This window comes from Rhinatrema bivittatum, chromosome 3 (assembly GCF_901001135.1).
Source record: "Rhinatrema bivittatum chromosome 3, aRhiBiv1.1, whole genome shotgun sequence".
In the NCBI taxonomy this organism is placed as follows: domain Eukaryota; kingdom Metazoa; phylum Chordata; class Amphibia; order Gymnophiona; family Rhinatrematidae; genus Rhinatrema; species Rhinatrema bivittatum.
The window spans coordinates 595,666,612-595,676,095 of NC_042617.1; the positions used below are offsets into that span (position 1 = coordinate 595,666,612).

The window sequence follows — 9,484 nt, forward strand, 5'->3', positions numbered from 1 at the left end:
TGGGATGATATCTAAGCTCTATGCTATACTAGCAAAGCCAGATGGGACACCCTTTCCACATGTGGAACACTGGGAGCGAGACTTGGGCCTGACGCTGTCTCCCAAGGACTGGCACTGCATCTATCGGCAGGCTCGTCGGTGCTCTGTATCGGCCCTCTATCAGGAAAATTGTTATAAAATGATCACCCGCTGGTACCTCACTCCTCAGCTGTTGCACCGGCGATACCCCCAGCTGGACGCTCAATGTTGGCGGGGCTGCGGCCAACTGGGGACTTTCTTTCATATTTGGTGGCAATGCCCAAAGGTGAGGTGTCTATGGACTGCAGTGGCAGCCTGGTTGGAGAAGATTTTGGGAGCATCTGGATTGTATAAGGCTGGTTTTATGCTCCTCCATCACCCACCTTTGACCCTCCGAAAGAATCACACTTACTTTTGCCAACAAGTATTTATTATAACCAGGTTGACGATAGCACAAGCATGGAAATCAATGGATGTGCCCTCGCTGCAGGTGGTACAACATAAAGTTCATCTTTCTTGTCAACTGGCGGCGATCACGGCGGATCTACACGCGGACGTCTCCAAGTTTCAAGCCGCCTGGTCTTCTTACCTGCGCTGGGAGAAACAACAGACACTGTCTTAAGCTGGACTGGTCCCTGTGTTATGCAGGCTCTCTGTGATGTATATCGCTTATGTTCTTTTCTTTTTCTGCTGATCTCACCTCCTCTTTCTTTGTCATCACTTTGATCTCTGGACTAATGTTCCTTCGTGAGCACATGGATGTAGGGCGGGAAGGGTGGGTCTCATTGGGGGGGAGGGGATTTACGGCACTGGCTACGCCGCCTATGTGCTATGATGTTCTGTGATGTTTCTGTTGTTTCATTTTCTTGTTATTTTCTGCAAACATAATAAAAATATGAGTAAAAAAAAAAAAAAAAAGAAAGGAGAAGAGAAGAAGCTGCTGCCCTCCTGCTGCTGTCACTGCTGAGGGGGATTTAGGTATTTTTATCTCTTAGTTGTGCTGGAGGCTGGCGTGGAGCTGCTGGATAGGGGAAGGCAGGTTAGAAAGGAGAAGAGAAGAAGCTGCTGCCCTCCTGCTGCTGTCACTGCTGAGGGTGATTTAGGTATTTTTATCTCTTAGTTTGTGCTGGAGGCTGGCGTGGAGCTGCTGGATAGGGGAAGGCATGTTAGAAAGGAGAAGAGAAAAAGCTGCTGCCCTCCTGCGGCTGTCACTGCTGAGGGTGATTTAGGTATTTTTATCTCTTAGTTTGTGCTGGAGGCTGGCGTGGAGCTGCTGGATAGGGGAAGGCAGGTTAGAAAGGAGAAGAGAAGAAGCTGCTGCCCTCCTGCTGCGTCACTGCTGACGGTGATTTAGGTATTTTTATCTCTTAGTTTGTTCTGGAGGCTGGCGTGAAGCTGCTGGATAGGGGAAGGCAGGTTAGAAAGGAGAAGAGAAGAAGTTGCTGCCCTCCTGCTGCTGTCACTGCTGAGGGTGATTTAGGTATTTTTATCTCTTAGTTTGTTCTGGAGGCTGGCGTGGAGCTGCTGGATAGGGGAAGGCATGTTAGAAAGGAGAAGAGAAGAAGCTGCTGCCCTCCTGCGGCTGTCACTTCTGAGGGTGATTTAGGTAGTTTTATCTCTTAGTTTGTTCTGGAGGCTGGCGTGGAGCTGCTGGATAGGGGAAAGCCTGTTAGAAAGGAGAAGAGAAGAAGATGCTGCCCTCCTGCTGCTGTCACTTCTGAGGGTGATTTAGGTATTTTATCTCTTAGTTTGTTCTGGAGGCTGGCGTGGAGCTGCTGGATAGGGGAAGGCAGGTTAGAAAGGAGAAGAGAAGAAGCTGCTGCCCTCCTGCTGCTGTCACTGCTGAGGGTGATTTAGGTATTTTTATCTCTTAGTTTGTGCTGGAGGCTGGCGTGGAGCTGCTGGATAGGGGAAGGCAGGTTAGAAAGGAGAAGAGAAGAAGCTGCTGCCCTCCTGCTGCTGTCACTGCTGAGGGTGATTTAGGTATTTTTATCTCTTAGTTTGTGCTGGAGGCTGGCGTGGAGCTGATGGATAGGGGAAGGCAGGTTAGAAAGGAGAAGAGAAGAAGCTGCTGCCCTCCTGCTGCTGTCACTGCTGAGGGTGATTTAGGTATTTTTATCTCTTAGTTTGTTCTGGAGGCTGGCGTGAAGCTGCTGGATAGGGGAAGGCAGGTTAGAAAGGAGAAGAGAAGAAGCTGCTGCCCTCCTGCTGCTGTCACTGCTGAGGGTGATTTAGGTATTTTTATCTCTTAGTTTGTTCTGGAGGCTGGCGTGGAGCTGCTGGATAGGGGAAGGCAGGTTAGAAAGGAGAAGAGAAGAAGCTGCTGCCCTCCTGCGGCTGTCACTGCTGAGGGGGATTTAGGTATTTTTATCTCTTAGTTTGTTCTGGAGGCTGGCGTGGAGCTGCTGGATAGGGGAAGGCCTGTTAGAAAGGAGAAGAGAAGAAGCTGCTGCCCTCCTGCTGCTGTCACTGCTGAGGGTGATTTAGGTATTTTTATCTCTTAGTTTGTTCTGGAGGCTGGCGTGGAGCTGCTGGATAGGGGAAGGCAGGTTAGAAAGGAGAAGAGAAGAAGCTGCTGCCCTCCTGCGGCTGTCACTGCTGAGGGGGATTTAGGTATTTTTATCTTTTAGTTTGTGCTGGAGGCTGGCGTGGAGCTGCTGGATAGGGGAAGGCAGGTTAGAAAGGAGAAGAGAAGAAGCTGCTGCCCTCCTGCTGCTGTCACTGCTGAGGGTGATTTAGGTATTTTTATCTCTTAGTTTGTTCTGGAGGCTGGCGTGGAGCTGCTGGATAGGGGAAGGCAGGTTAGAAAGGAGAAGAGAAGAAGCTGCTGCCCTCCTGCTGCTGTCACTGCTGAGGGTGATTTAGGCATTTTTATCTTTTAGTTTGTTCTGGAGGCTGGCTTGGAGCTGCTGGATAGGGGAAGGCAGGTTAGAAAGGAGAAGAGAAGAAGCTGCTGCCCTCCTGCTGCTGTCACTGCTGAGGGTGATTTAGGTATTTTTATCTCTTAGTTTGTTCTGGAGGTTGGCGTGGAGCTGCTGGATAGGGGAAGGCAGGTTAGAAAGGAGAAGAGAAGAAGGTGCTGCCCTCCTGCTGCTGTCACTGCTGAGGGTGATTTAGGTATTTTTATCTCTTAGTTTGTGCTGGAGGCTGGCGTGGAGCTGCTGGATAGGGGAAGGCAGGTAAGAAAGGAGAAGAGAAGAAGCTGCTGCCCTCCTGCTGCTGTCACTGCTGAGGGTGATTTAGGCATTTTTATCTTTTAGTTTGTTCTGGAGGCTGGCGTGGAGCTGCTGGATAGGGGAAGGCAGGTTAGAAAGGAGAAGAGAAGAAGCTGCTGCCCTCCTGCTGCTGTCACTGCTGAGGGTGATTTAGGTATTTTTATCTCTTAGTTTGTGCTGGAGGCTGGCGTGGAGCTGCTGTATAGGGGAAGGCAGGTTAGAAAGGAGAAGAGAAGAAGCTGCTGCCCTCCTGCTGCTGTCACTGCTGAGGGTGATTTAGGTATTTTTATCTCTTAGTTTGTGCTGGAGGCTGGCGTGGAGCTGCTGGATAGGGGAAGGCAGGTAAGAAAGGAGAAGAGAAGAAGCTGCTGCCCTCCTGCTGCTGTCACTGCTGAGGGTGATTTAGGTATTTTTATCTCTTAGTTTGTTCTGGAGGTTGGCGTGGAGCTGCTGGATAGGGGAAGGCAGGTTAGAAAGGAGAAGAGAAGAAGGTGCTGCCCTCCTGCTGCTGTCACTGCTGAGGGTGATTTAGGTATTTTTATCTCTTAGTTTGTGCTGGAGGCTGGCGTGGAGCTGCTGGATAGGGGAAGGCAGGTAAGAAAGGAGAAGAGAAGAAGCTGCTGCCCTCCTGCTGCTGTCACTGCTGAGGGTGATTTAGGTATTTTTATCTCTTAGTTTGTGCTGGAGGCTGGCGTGGAGCTGCTGGATAGGGGAAGGCAGGTTAGAAAGGAGAAGAGAAGAAGCTGCTGCCCTCCTGCGGCTGTCACTGCTGAGGGTGATTTAGGTATTTTTATCTCTTAGTTTGTGCTGGAGGCTGGCGTGGAGCTGCTGGATAGGGGAAAGCCTGTTAGAAAGGAGAAGAGAAGAAGCTGCTGGCCTCCTGCGGCTGTCACTGCTGAGGGTGATTTAGGTATTTTTATCTCTTAGTTTGTGCTGGAGGCTGGCGTGGAGCTGCTGGATAGGGGAAGGCAGGTTAGAAAGGAGAAGAGAAGAAGCTGCTGCCCTCCTGCTGCTGTCACTGCTGAGGGTGATTTAGGTATTTTTATCTCTTAGTTTGTGCTGGAGGCTGTCGTGGAGCTGCTGGATAGAGGAAGGCAGGTTAGAAAGGAGAAGAGAAGAAGCTGCTGCCCTCCTGCTGCTGTCACTGCTGAGGGTGATTTAGGTATTTTTATCTCTTAGTTTGTTCTGGAGGCTGGCGTGGAGCTGCTGGATAGGGGAAGGCAGGTTAGAAAGGAGAAGAGAAGAAGCTGCTGCCCTCCTGCTGCTGTCACTGCTGAGGGTGATTTAGGCATTTTATCTTTTAGTTTGTTCTGGAGGCTGGCTTGGAGCTGCTGGATAGGGGAAGGCAGGTTAGAAAGGAGAAGAGAAGAAGCTGCTGCCCTCCTGCTGCTGTCACTGCTGAGGGTGATTTAGGTATTTTTATCTCTTAGTTTGTTCTGGAGGTTGGCGTGGAGCTGCTGGATAGGGGAAGGCAGGTTAGAAAGGAGAAGAGAAGAAGGTGCTGCCCTCCTGCTGCTGTCACTGCTGAGGGTGATTTAGGTATTTTTATCTCTTAGTTTGTGCTGGAGGCTGGCGTGGAGCTGCTGGATAGGGGAAGGCAGGTAAGAAAGGAGAAGAGAAGAAGCTGCTGCCCTCCTGCTGCTGTCACTGCTGAGGGTGATTTAGGCATTTTTATCTTTTAGTTTGTTCTGGAGGCTGGCGTGGAGCTGCTGGATAGGGGAAGGCAGGTTAGAAAGGAGAAGAGAAGAAGCTGCTGCCCTCCTGCTGCTGTCACTGCTGAGGGTGATTTAGGTATTTTTATCTCTTAGTTTGTGCTGGAGGCTGGCGTGGAGCTGCTGTATAGGGGAAGGCAGGTTAGAAAGGAGAAGAGAAGAAGCTGCTGCCCTCCTGCTGCTGTCACTGCTGAGGGTGATTTAGGTATTTTTATCTCTTAGTTTGTGCTGGAGGCTGGCGTGAAGCTGCTGGATAGGGGAAGGCAGGTAAGAAAGGAGAAGAGAAGAAGCTGCTGCCCTCCTGCTGCTGTCACTGCTGAGGGTGATTTAGGTATTTTTATCTCTTAGTTTGTGCTGGAGGCTGGCGTGGAGCTGCTGGATAGGGGAAGGCAGGTTAGAAAGGAGAAGAGAAGAAGCTGCTGCCCTCCTGCGGCTGTCACTGCTGAGGGTGATTTAGGTATTTTTATCTCTTAGTTTGTGCTGGAGGCTGGCGTGGAGCTGCTGGATAGGGGAAAGCCTGTTAGAAAGGAGAAGAGAAGAAGCTGCTGGCCTCCTGCGGCTGTCACTGCTGAGGGTGATTTAGGTATTTTTATCTCTTAGTTTGTGCTGGAGGCGGGCGTGGAGCTGCTGTATAGGGGAAGGCAGGTTAGAAAGGAGGGTGCAGGAACCTCAGTGACGTCATCACTGAGACAAGGATTGCAAGTACTGGGGGGGGGGGGGGGGAGGTTAGCAAGTTTAAGTAAAAAGAAGAAAAATAGAAGCTAATAAGCACAAACAGGAAATAATATTCAGGATAAAAAAAGGATACCTCTATAATGAAATACAATGAAACTTCTCAGGAAGGAATTTAGGTTCCTCATTAAACTACACTATTTTAAAACATAAGAAAGTTGATTGGAATCACCCACCGCATCATCAACAAGGTTGCATGCGCACTGGATGATCAGGTTAGGCTGAGATAGCGTATCCTAGGAGACGCATCACTGGCTTCCATGGTTACCAGTGAGTTGGCTGGCAAAAGTGTACATAAGTTAGACAAAGCACAGTGTAGGAATTTAAATTTCACAGATTTAAAAGATATTCAGATTACACAAAAATCAACTGAAGTCAGATGCTGCAGGGAAAAATAAAAAGAGAAAGAATAAGCATAGCATAAAGACAACAATAATCAGCTCTGAGGACTATTTGGCGCTATGATGTCATCAAGTATTGAGACCAAGCAGACAGAAAGGAAAAAGAGTTACAGAATCTGAGCAGCGGGTGCCTGAGCATTGATGGAGAAGGACCTGTTAAGCCAGTCCTCTCAAACCTAGGCCTAACTAATACAGATAAGTGTAGTTACAGGGCAGTTATAGTGAATGTATGATTGAGGAATGATAGTAAATGTAAAGAGAGTTACAGAATGAGAGCAGCGGGTGCCTGATCATTGATGGAGAAGGACCAGTTAAGCCAGTCCTCTCAAATCTAGGCCTAACTAATACAGATAAGTGCAGTTACAGTGCAGTTATAGTGAATGTATGATTGAGGAATGATAGTAAATGTAAAGAGAGTTACAGAATGAGAGCAGCGGGTGCCTGATCATTGATGGAGAAGGATCTGTTAAGCCAGTCCTCTCAAACCTAGGCCTAACTAATACAGATAAGTGCAGTTATAGTGAATGTATGATTGAGGAATGATAGTAAATGTAAAGAGAGTTACAGAATCAGAGCAGTGGGTGCCTGAGCATTGATGGAGAAGGATCTGTTAAGCCAGTCCTCTCAAATCAAGGCCTAACTAATGTAGATAAGTGCAGTTACAGTGCAGTTATAGTGAATGTATGATTGAGGAATGATAGTAAATGTAAAGAGAGTTACAGAATGAGAGCAGCGGGTGCCTGAGCATTGATGGAGAAGGACCTGTTAAGTCAGTCCTGTCAAATCAAGGCCTAACTAATACAGATAAGTGCAGTTACAGTGCAGTTATAGTGAATGTATGATTGAGGAATGATAGTAAATGTAAAGAGAGTTACAGAGTCAGAGCAGCAGGTGCCTGATCATGATGGAGAAGGACCTTTTAAGTCTGTCCTCTCAAATCAAGGCCTAACTAATACAGATAATGTAGTTACAGTGCAGTTATAGTGAATGTATGATTGAGGAATGATAGTAAATGTAAAGAGAGTTACAGAATCAGAGCAGTTAGTGCCTGATCATTGATGGAGAAGGACCTGTTAAGCCAGTCCTCTCAAACCTAGGCCTAACTAATACAGATAAGTGCAGTTACAGTGCAGTTATAGTGAATGTATGATTGAGGAATGATAGTAAATGTAAAGAGAGTTACAGAATCAGAGCAGTTAGTGCCTGAGCATTGATGGAGAAGGACCTGTTAAGCCAGTCCTCTCAAACCTAGGCCTCACTAATACAGATAAGTGCAGTTATAGTGCAGTTATAGTGAATGCATGATTGAGGAATGATAGTAAATGTAAAGATAGTTACAGAGTCAGAGCAGTTAGTGCCTGAGCATTGATGGAGAAGGATCTGTTAAGCCAGTCCTCTCAAACCTAGGCCTAACTAATACAGATAAGTGCAGTTATAGTGCAGTTATAGTGAATGTATGATTGAGGAATGATAGTAAATGTAAAGAGAGTTACAGAATGAGAGCAGATAATGCCTGATCATTGATGGAGAAGGACCTGTTAAGCCAGTCCTCTCATATCCAGGCCTAACTAATACAGATAAATGCAGTTACAGTGCAGTTATAGTGAATGTATGATTGAGGAATGATAGTAAATATAAAGAGAGTTACAGAGTCAGAGCAGCAGGTGCCTGATCATGATGGAGAAGGATCTGTTAGGCAGTCCTCTCAAATCAAGGCCTAACTAATACAGATAAGTGCAGTTACAGTGCAGTTATAGTGAATGTATGATTGAGGAATGATAGTAAATGTAAAGAGAGTTACAGAGTCAGAGCAGCGGGTGCCTGTGCATTGATGGAGAAGGATCTGTTAGGCCAGTCCTCTCAAATCAAGACCTAACTAATACAGATAAGTGCAGTTACAGGGCAGTTATAGTGAATGTATGATTGATAGTAAGTGTAAATGTGTGTATGAGATACATTGTCTGTTTTTTGAAGCAGTAGTGCTAGGGTTATGAATTATATTTTTTTTATTATTAGTTAGAATATAAAGTTGAAATAAAACAACAAGTGACATACTTGTTGTAGTATGCAAAAGATCCTGGAACAGTGAAGGGAGTTAGTTTTGCTTCCTTTTAAGTTGTTTAAGATTAAGTTTAGGAGAAAGATTTCAAGATAAAAGAAAAGAAAGAAGAACTGGCTAGCAACGAAAAAAGCAACAATAAAGATAAAAGAAAAGAAGGAAGAAAAACAGATAAGTGACTGTTGCATTGATGAACTCTGATGAACTCTCATAGTAATTTAATACTTGGGTTACAAAAATATATATATAAGTAAATTGATAAATATATATAAAGAGAGTAATAATAAAACAATTCTTATTTGTGATTGTATTTTAATAGTTCATGAAAAGTTTAATCTTATAAGGAAATAATATATATTAATTGTATTTAAAACTAATAATTTTTTTTTTAATGAGAAATATAAATAAAATTGAGATTTTGAATTGTTTTGAATTGGTTATTCCAATTATTTTAAAGCGGTAAATAGTATTTCTGTATTTAATATCTACCTTGCTGCCACACGACTACATTACTCGGCCACAGGAGTCTTCTAACAGAAGTACATTCGCCCGGCTTACACATGTATACTACAATTGTTTTCTTTCAAGTTATTTATGAAATGAAGAATTATAAATTCTATATACAATAATAATAATAACAATAATAAGGTCCAGAGTGGACCTGGTTTTCTGCCATTGTGCCCTGTGCAGAGCTGAAAATAAAAAATCCCTGTGCCTGATTTTGGATGCTATCTTTTCTGCTTGGGAGGAAAGAGAGATAACTCTGGCCCCCCATGACAAGAGGACAGTGGAATCATGAGTGTGGACTTTGACTACACAAACACTTGCATTAGTTAATGAAAAACCCACTTGCAAAACAATGTGACTGAGCAGTAAGTGGTGCCTCATTCTCCTTTATTTAGATAAATACTCAGGGGCTGAAGGTTCATTTCATTTAAAACTACTTATCTTTATAATGAGGGGAACATTTTCAAACCTGAGAAGGAGTTTGCAGGGTTCTTGCTACTCCATGGACCCACAAAGTAATTTTCAAAGGGAAGCTCCTCTCATACTCTTCTGGATTTAGCTTTAGGGCACCACCTGTTGAAAATCACAAATACCCAGGCCAAAAATGAATGCAACTGTTGCAAAGAGAAGCCTCTACTTCAAAGGGGCACTGCTTTGGCACTTTGGGACTTTTCAATCTCCAACCCTGCCTTGCCCCCACCCTCACCCTGGTATAAAACTATTACAAACACTATAGAAACAAAAGAAGCCATGACATTTGCACCTGCTTCCAGATTCAAAGAACATATGGTAAAGAAGTAAGTGCAAGGAATACAGAATGAGATCCCAGCACGAACTTCA

The 9,484-nt window shown here is 45.2% G+C and overlaps 1 long non-coding RNA gene across 2 annotated transcripts; it reads right to left on the reverse strand.

Moving 5' to 3' along the window:
• Positions 1-460: 460 nt before the first annotated feature.
• On the reverse strand, positions 461-8,725 carry LOC115088875. 2 transcript variants are annotated; one of them, XR_003855952.1, is made up of 3 exons: positions 8,627-8,725; positions 719-894; positions 461-607 (listed from the first exon to the last, which is right to left on the reverse strand). It is a non-coding gene; the product is annotated as an uncharacterized LOC115088875 (long non-coding RNA). The 2 variants fall into 2 exon arrangements; XR_003855953.1 differs by having other exon boundaries at positions 461-612.
• Between the last annotated feature and the right edge of the window lie 759 nt (positions 8,726-9,484).